General features: G+C 28.2%; 1 pseudogene; it reads left to right on the forward strand.

Annotated features, from left to right (window-relative positions):
* Window positions 1-3338: 3338 nt before the first annotated feature.
* Window positions 3339-8985, forward strand: LOC149220353 (2-methoxy-6-polyprenyl-1,4-benzoquinol methylase, mitochondrial pseudogene; annotated as a pseudogene).
* The last annotated feature ends 256 nt before the right edge of the window (window positions 8986-9241 follow it).

The following is a 9241-nucleotide window of genomic DNA, read 5'->3' on the forward strand; positions in this document are numbered from 1 at the left end:
AACAAGAACTTCAAAGGCACAAATGATAATAATGAATTTCCTCAAAGTGAGGATTTCAAAAGTACAGACGATGATGGTGAAGGATTTCCTTTGAGTGAGGATTTCAATGGAAGAAATAAGGATGGTGAAGAATTTCCCCCAAGTGAGGATTTCAAAAGCATTGATGGTGATGATGACAAATTTCCTCTGAGCGAGGATTACAAAAACACATATGATGATGGTGAAGGATTTCCTCCAATTGAGGATTTCAATGGAAGAAATGAGGACGGTGAAGAATTTCCTCCAAGCGAATATTTCAAAAGCACCGATGACAATGATGGATTTCCTCTTAGCGAGGATTATAAAAGCACAAAATTTGATGGTGAATGATTTCCTCTAACTGAGGATTTCAATGGAAAAGATGAGGATGGTGAAGAATTTCCTCCGAACAAGGATTTCAAAAGCACGGATGAAGATGGTGAAGAATTTCCTCTTAGCAAGGATTTCAAAATCACAAATGATGATAGTAAAGAATTTCCTGCAAGTGAGGATGGTAATGAATATTTTCCAAGCAATGATGGTGTTGAATTTCCTAACTATGTTCAGAATGATCATAGTGAGAATAATATTCCTCCTAGTGAAGATGAAAATGCTTATAGAGAGGATAATTAAATGATGGAGACGTTGCAAGCAAATATTGTATCTAGGAGTAGGACTAGACCTTTTCATATAAATCCAAGATATTTTGGTTATACAAGGCATAGGACAGAATATATCAAGAGAAGAAGTTCTATCGGTATATGATTTCAAGTAAATGTTGTCAAAAGGATTGCTTGAAACATATGGATTTCAAGTTTGCATTAGAGAAAAGGAAGATATATTTTTCAATGAATAAAAGAAAGAAAAATTCATATTTAGTGGGGTGCATGCAATCTATATTGATAGGTTATGATTATCATATTGAGATTTTATTGCTATGTAGATATACTTTCAAAATGTTTCATTCAATTGGTAATTTTTTTTCTATCAAGAATCCAAGCAAGACTGGGAAAATATCCCACATTTTATTCACAAGTACATTATAGACGAGAGATTGGGCCATTAGCAAATACTACAATGTCATGAATGCAAGAATTGTTTTCAAAGTATAGAGAGTGTGTGCCAAGTAAAGATACAATACAAATTCCAAATAATTTCTCAAGACCAGAAATCTACAACTTATACAAATAATATGTGAAAGGTGTTTTGAAGGAGATAGTAATTATATTACATATTCATATTTTACAAGGACATGGAGGAAATAATTCAACAATGTTTGTATTTTTAATAAGACAAGGATAAGGGTTTCCAGTACGTGTGTTTTTTTTAAATAAATAAAAAAGGGATAAATGTCAAGGGGTAAAAATAAGTATGCATTCATAACATTAATTTTAAAAAGTGGATAGTTATAAACTATGAAAATGAATTTATTAATAGGTTTATTTTATGTTATGTGCAGATTCCATTGTCAAAAGACTTCAAGAATGTTGCAATCAACAAATAAGTGAAAAGAAAAGGTTTTATAAGCATAGAAAGAAGTGATATGATAATCCAAATAAATATTTGGGTTTGATAATTGATGGTACGAGCAAAAAAAAATGTTTCTACCACATTTTGTCCGGAAACCAAAAAAATTACAAGCGGAAAATTTTAGTCAGTTTTACTTGGTCGGTTGTGTGGTCTTTAATGGAAAATGTGGCCAAGGGTTTACTTCACAGCTACAAATATTCATAATGATGAAAATTTAACCATAAACATAATTCATGATGTGCTTTCCCATTGGTCTAGTAATCTTCTTGAAGTTTTGTTTCTGCAATTAGACACCACTAGTCGTGAAAACAAAAATCAAATTGTTTTTTGATATATAAACATGCTTGTTGAATTGGGAAATTTTCAAAAGGTAAAGATTGGTTTTCTTCTTGTTGGGCACACTCATGACCAAGTTGATTAGATGTTAAGTAGTTTTTCAGTAACATTGAGGAGGAAGGATGTTGGGAGCCTGCCATCATTAATTGAATGTATTAAGAAATCATACAACAACATAAACTTTGAAACGGGAACTGATATTTTTACCCGTTTCGTAGAGATAGCAAAAAATTGACCCGATTTTGAAAAGGGACGATGCAGAACACACAAATTTTTTTAGAGCATAGTTTTTGGTACTTTAAATAACCGATACGATTACCCGTTTCATAGGGGTAGTAAAAACGTGACCCGATTTTGAAAAGTGGTAATGCAGAATACAATTCTTTTGTTTTGGAGCATATTTTTGACACTTTAAATTTTCTTATGTATCAAATATAAATATTTGTTTTTAAATGTTAGTGATTTTCATACTAATTTTGAAACGTGATGATGCAACGTGCTAATGCACCATACATTTTTTTTATAGGACTTATTTTTCACACTTTAAAATTCATTATGTCCAATTTTTTTTTAAATTATGATTACTTAACAATTTTCAAGTTTTTTTTTTTTTTTTAATGTTAATTACTTAAAAAAACAAATATAAAAATATATATTAAAAAAGACAAAAAAAAAACAAAATTAAAAAAATTGTTATATATATATATATATATATATATATATATATATATCATAAACCATAAAAGAATTTGCAAAAAAAACAAATATATATATATATATATATATATATATATATATATATATATATAAAATTAAGTAAGTAAAAAAAAAAAAACAACCAACATTAACAAAAACTAGAAAAAAAAAAAGACAAACAAACAAACAAACTAGATTTTAAAAAATAAATAAATAGAAAACTAACCAAAAAAAATAAACTAGATTTAAAAAAAAAACAAACAATATATATATATATATATATAACCAAAAAAACTAGTAAAATTAATATTAAAAACATTTAAAATATATATATATATATATATATATATATATAATTAGTAAAATTAATATTAAAAACATTTTAAAAAACTATATACTTTTTTTCAAAAAAACATTTAAGGTTTTAAAGAAATAAGTATTTATTAAAAAAAATATTAAGTTTATATTTTTTATTTAAAAACAAAAAATTATATATATATATATATATATATATATATAATTAAAATATTTAAAATAAAAAATAAAAAATAAAAATTATTAAAAATATATATATGTGTATATATATAAACACATTTTTTTTAATATATATATATATATGTTAGTAAAAAATTTAAAACAAGAAAATTTAAACAATTTTATTTTTTTATTAAAAATTAAACATTTAAAATTTAAATATTTAAACTTTTTTTTTCTAGACAAAAAAAAAAACCGGTAGCCCCTCCACTTGCCTGCCGCCGATGGTGGCGCGGCCCTGGGCAGAGGGCCTGTACGTAGACCCTCCTCCGCCTAGGGACACGCCACCACGGGCAGCAGGCGAGCTATGGGAGGGGGCAATTAACAGAATCGTTGCCCCCTCACCCCCACCCAGCAGCCGCCCATGGTGGCGTGGCCCTGGGCTGAGGGTCTGCGTGCAAGCGCTCCGCCCAGCCGTGCCACCACAGGCAGCGGGTGAGGAAGGGGCCAAGATATTTTATTTTTATTTTTCTTAAATTAAAAAAAAATACGTTTAAAAAAATCAGGTTTTTTAAATATTTTTTTTAATTTTTAAATAATTTTTTAAATTTTAAATAAAAAATTTATATTTGTTTAAAAAAAAAAATTAAATTTTTTAATGATTTTTTTTTGTTAAAAAATTAAAAATTAAAAAAATAAAAATAAAAAAATAAATAAAAATAAAAATAAAAATTGTTTAAATATATATATATATATATATATATATATATATATATATATATATATATATATAATTTTTTTATGGTTTATGTGATAGTTTTTTTTATTTTTTTTTTTCATTTTATTTCTTGTCTTTATATATATATATATTAAGTAATCAACATTTTAATCTTAATTTTAGTTGTTTTTAATTATTTTTTGGTTAATTTTCTCTCCTTTTTTAAATCTAGTTTGTTTTTAATTTTATTTTTATTTTTAGTTTTTTGTTAATGTTTTTTTAATTTTTCTATTTTTACCTATTTATAGTTTATTTTAATGTTTTTCTTTTCTTTTCCATACTTTTGTGTTTTTTTTTTTTTTTTGCCAATATTTTTTATGGTTTACAAGATTTTTTTTTTCCATTTTTTTTGAAATATGTTATTTTACTATTTATTTGTTTATAATTTTTAATTTTATTTTTTATTTTTTAATTCTTTTCGTTAATTTTTTTTTTACATTTTTATGGCTGATTTTTTTTTATGCTTGATTTTTTTTTATATACTTTTATATATTTGATTTTTTTTTGTTTTTTATTTTTATTTGATGTTTTGTTTTTAGTATATATTTTAATTTATGTTTTGTTATTTTTTTTAACTTTTTTATTTTTTTATTTTGTGTTTTTTCATTGTTTTATTTTTTTAATTTTATTTTATGTTTTCATTATTTTTTTTAAATTTTAATGTTTTTTGGGGTCACGATAAAATATTTTACGCCATTATTTTGAAATGTTGAAAATTTTACCCTTGGAAAAAAAAGTGTTATCTCAGCATTAACACTTTTCGTTTTGAGGGTGTTTTTTGGACAATTTTTGCACAAAAAAATTGGTTTTCACCGCCATTTTTAAAACATATTGAAAATTTGCCCTAGAAAAAAAAAAGTGTTATTCCAACATCAACACTTTTCGTTTTTAGCACTATTTTTTATGTTTTTACGGGGTTTTTTGGCCAGAGTTCCCATTTTGAGTTTATAGTTCTCGTTTCAAAGTTTACATTGTTATACATTCCAAAGCCTATTTTTCACGTGTTAGAAGAAACTATTGACATGTGAAGGTTTATTTTGGGATCACATGGTGAAGATAAATGCATTGAACAACTTAATGATATTATCTTCCAACATCAATTTCATATCAAAAAAATTGATGGGAAAACACTTATATGGGCAAGAAGTATTCAACTACTATAGAAAGGAGGTCGTCATCAGATTTAACATTTTTTAAGTTCGGTCCAAATCATCCAATATTTGCATCAAATATATTGTTATTATAACCAGTTGTTGAAATCCATAATGCATGAAGGCATATGAAAGACATAAAGTATTTTGAATGCTTGGAAGAAATTAAAAAATCTATTAGAGATACATATGAGTACTTTGATGTTGTTGATTTAGTTTGGTGAAAGTCTTTTCTCAATAACCAAAGTGATATCATTTCAAGTTCAAGAAATGAAGACATACTTTTGAAGACTCCATTTGTTTGGCCACAAAATATGCCAAATGAACATGAGGAAAGAAACATTGTTGAAAAACAACAATATCAAGGTATTATTAATTATTCATAGGTAGAGGAAAGAGAAATATATATTAGTTTTAGAAGATCATGTGCACAACATGAAACAATGGAAGTCTTTTATAGCGGTTTTATGCAGAATGTTAAGGAGGGTTACATCATCATAGTGTTAGTAGATGGAGATCCATTCTAGGTTCCCAAGGTTATAGAAGTCACTAAAGAATCAATGGTGTGTACAAGCTAGAGGTGGTAGTTGATAAACAAATTGGCAAAAAGAGAAAAATAAAGGGTACAGATATAAATCATCATTGCACAAACCTCTTAAAATTAGAGGATGTGGGCATACTTATTTATGAATTCAATTTAACAGAGGGAACTCTTCGCTTCAAGACCATAGGTATTTTGAAGAGGTTGCTACCAGAAGAAGCAGTGTTAAGATAAGAGTTTGTTGAACCCAATCATAGATCTAAAATATTTTTGAAACTTGAAATGGTGAGCATGAATGTTGACTGAGATGGGGCACTAGTTGATGAGAGAGAATAATATGAGTCATCTTCATCTTCATCTGCATCCAGTCATTCGTCTGAAGATGTTGTAAATTTTGATGGTGTGCCAGAACCTAGGAGTGGTTTTGAATAATTGTCTAAGACATTTTATGTAAATAATGTTTGCATGGTAACTTGAAATAAATATTTTAACTTCCATATGATCTTACATGAAGTTATGATTCATTTATATGTTTGTTGGGTTATATATTTTAATTATGAAAAAATAATTTGTTTAGAATATCCACAATGCAACAATAACTTTGAGAAATAAATTATGTTTCATTCAATCTATCTGTATTCATATTTTGATTGAAAGTAAAAAATATTAGAAATTAATCTTAATTTTTAAAATTATATAGTGATATTGTCCTAATATTATTTATTGTTATAATTGGTCCATAGTTAAAAAAATATATATATATATATATATATATATATATGTTGCAATTTTAATGCCCTATTAAAAGGGGATAGTTAGTTTTGATGATTGATTTTTAAGTTTTTGTTGCAATGGGATAAGTTGTCTTATGCTAAGATTTGAAAAGAGCTATACTTTAAACCTTTAAAATAAAAATTACTCTTAGAATAATGACTCTTTCATTCAGGTGTTCATTTTTAAAGTTTTTTTAGTTATATGATTTGTCTAAATATAAAATATCATATTTAGAATAATTATATGGTATTCCTAGTGATGAAATTTTAAGATTTTCAGAGATGTGATATTTTATCTTTAACATCATGCCTAAAAATTGTTAGAATTTTAAGATTTTTTGGAGTCCTAATATTTTGTCTTTAACATCATTGCTAAAAAATATTGAAAATGTACCTCGAAAAAAATATTGTTCCAACATCAACATTTTTATTTTCGGGGTGTTTTTTAATCTTTTAAGATTTGGTTTTTACTGCTATTTTTTTTTTTTAAATTGAAAATATACCCTAAAAAAATGTTGTTCCAACATACACGCTTTTTGTTTTTGGGTTGTTTTTTCATGTTTTTTGGGAGGTTTTTAGCTAGAGTTCTTGTTTCCGGGTCAAAGTTATAGTTTGATTAGTAACTTTATTCACAATTGATTGGTAACTTTGTTCACAATAGATGTTGTAAAATATTGATGGGTAACTTTGTTCACAATGCAGGTTGTTGTAAAATATTGATTGGTAACTTTGTTCTTGTTGTAAAATATTGATCGGTAACTTTCTTCACAATGGATGTTGTTGTAAAATATAGATTCTCTGGGGAAAACTACTAAAAAAATATAGTAAACGATAAGTTCGATCCTACAATTATACAGCTATTTTTACTCATGAAGGGAATTTTCGGTTCAGCCAACAAAAATGATAAAGCTATTAAATATCTGACACATAACTTGATGTTGCTTCATGAAAAAAACCCTCATCAAATATCTCTTAGGGGAGGAGTGCCATATGGGTTGATGAAGGAAATTTTCGAAAGATTTGGTGTGAAGCTAGATGGATTTAAAGTGTGCATTCTCGATGCATAATTTATTTTTGACACACATCATGATTTTACATTTGTTCGTGGTAGCAGAGACTCAAAATTAAAGCCAATAATGTCATCGTTGAAACTGCAAATAATATTAAGGAGATCCATAATCATATGCTAAAAGTAGTTTAGGAAAGTGGGAATGCTTGTCCCATATGCTTTTGAAATATTGAAGATAAATACAGATTCAAAGGATGTGCCATGCCTTTTTTAGATCATGCCTAATTAAGTAGTATAACTCAACCATGAGTCAACATGAGGGGTTTTCTCTTGTTTCTGCTTGTGAAAATTGTAATCATTTGTTCTAAGTTGATGATCTAAAATCCTTGGTATCTAATGATGTACTAGATGACTTATTTAGAGCCTCCCTTGGGCATTTGTAGTTTCTAAAAAAGGTACTTATGGATTCTGCACCACTCAAGTTTGCCCATCAATATATGAGGTGTCAAATCTTAGTAGGCTCTTTATTTGTGGAAGTTGTTTGGTGGAGTTGTGTATAACCTACCATCTGTAGTATCACTTATACCCCTCATGTGAGGAATATATAAATTTCAAGCAAGATCTTGATACCTCTCTCAAAGAGAGGTGCACAGGAAAAGAGGATGTTAAAAGGTATCCTAGTTGCAAGTTCACAATTTAAAAAAGTTGAAGGTCGCAATCACGTCAGTTGTAAGTGTGAAAAATATATTTGTTGGGTATTTGTGGAGTCCTTTGACAATGTTGATAGTTGTTATAGCCATTTTCATGTTGTGAAGGGTGGTTTGCATAATCAAGCAAGTGTGTTGTTGCTCAATTGGGAATGGATGGAATAGAGTCCATTTCCAAGAATGCAACATCTTGATATATATGGTGGGACATGATATATTCCATTTTGTGTAAGCTATACATACCCTTGAACATCTATACATACCCTTGAACATCAAATATCTCAGGCGTTGTAGTGGATGAAGATGTTGGAAATGAGATTCAAGTCTTTATCTGTGACATCAACCCTGCAATGTTGGATGTTGGTAGAAGGTGTGCCTATGTTAAAGGGATGGGAGCAACCCATTTACTAATATGGATGGAAGGATATGCAGAAGCCCATAAATTTGAAGATGTTCCAATGGATAGTTACATTATTTCTTTTGGAATAAAAAGTGTAACACATATAGAAAAAAGCTCTGAGCGAAGCATACAGAGTTTTAAGGCAGGGTGGAAGATTTTTGTGCCTTGAGTTGAGCCATGTCAACATCCTTGATTTTTTATAATTATATGATTTTTATTCATTTTTAGTTATTCCATCCATTAGATAAATTATTGCTATGGATAGTGCATCTTGCCAATCTTTCGTAGAGAGCTTACACAAGTTTCCATCTCAAGAAAATTTTGTTGCAATGATTAAGCAAGTCGGCTTTGAGGAAGTTGAATATGAGAACCTTGCAGATGGAGAAGTTGAAATTCATGCCTATCGCTACTTCATCACAAATCGCAGAGAAAAGATGCGACTTAATCCCATCACAACGATGTTCGATCATCACATATTCGAACTGCAACCTCCCTCCTCTCGCAAATCACTGGCACAATTCATAACGAGATTTCCCCCTCCTGCCTTTGAAATTCTCAATCATTATTTGTGACTTCCATTTATCGCAAATCATTGGTGCGAATCCTAGCGGGATTCATTATTCCTTGCCTTTGAAATTCTCAATCGCAATTTTTCAATTCCTTAATCGCATTAAACTTCCATAAATTACATCATATTCTCTCTGGTCACATCACAGATCAACCTTGTGGAGATATGACTTCCCTCCCCAAGATTTAGTTAAGGAATATGAAATTTTCTGAAATAAATACTTCAAAGGGAATTCTTATCTTTGAACAATATTTCTCATG

Source organism: Pinus tabuliformis, chromosome Q (genome assembly GCF_031772625.1).
Source record: "Pinus tabuliformis cultivar Carrire ecotype Pingquan chromosome Q, CPIR1, whole genome shotgun sequence".
Lineage (NCBI taxonomy): Eukaryota > Viridiplantae > Streptophyta > Pinopsida > Pinales > Pinaceae > Pinus > Pinus tabuliformis.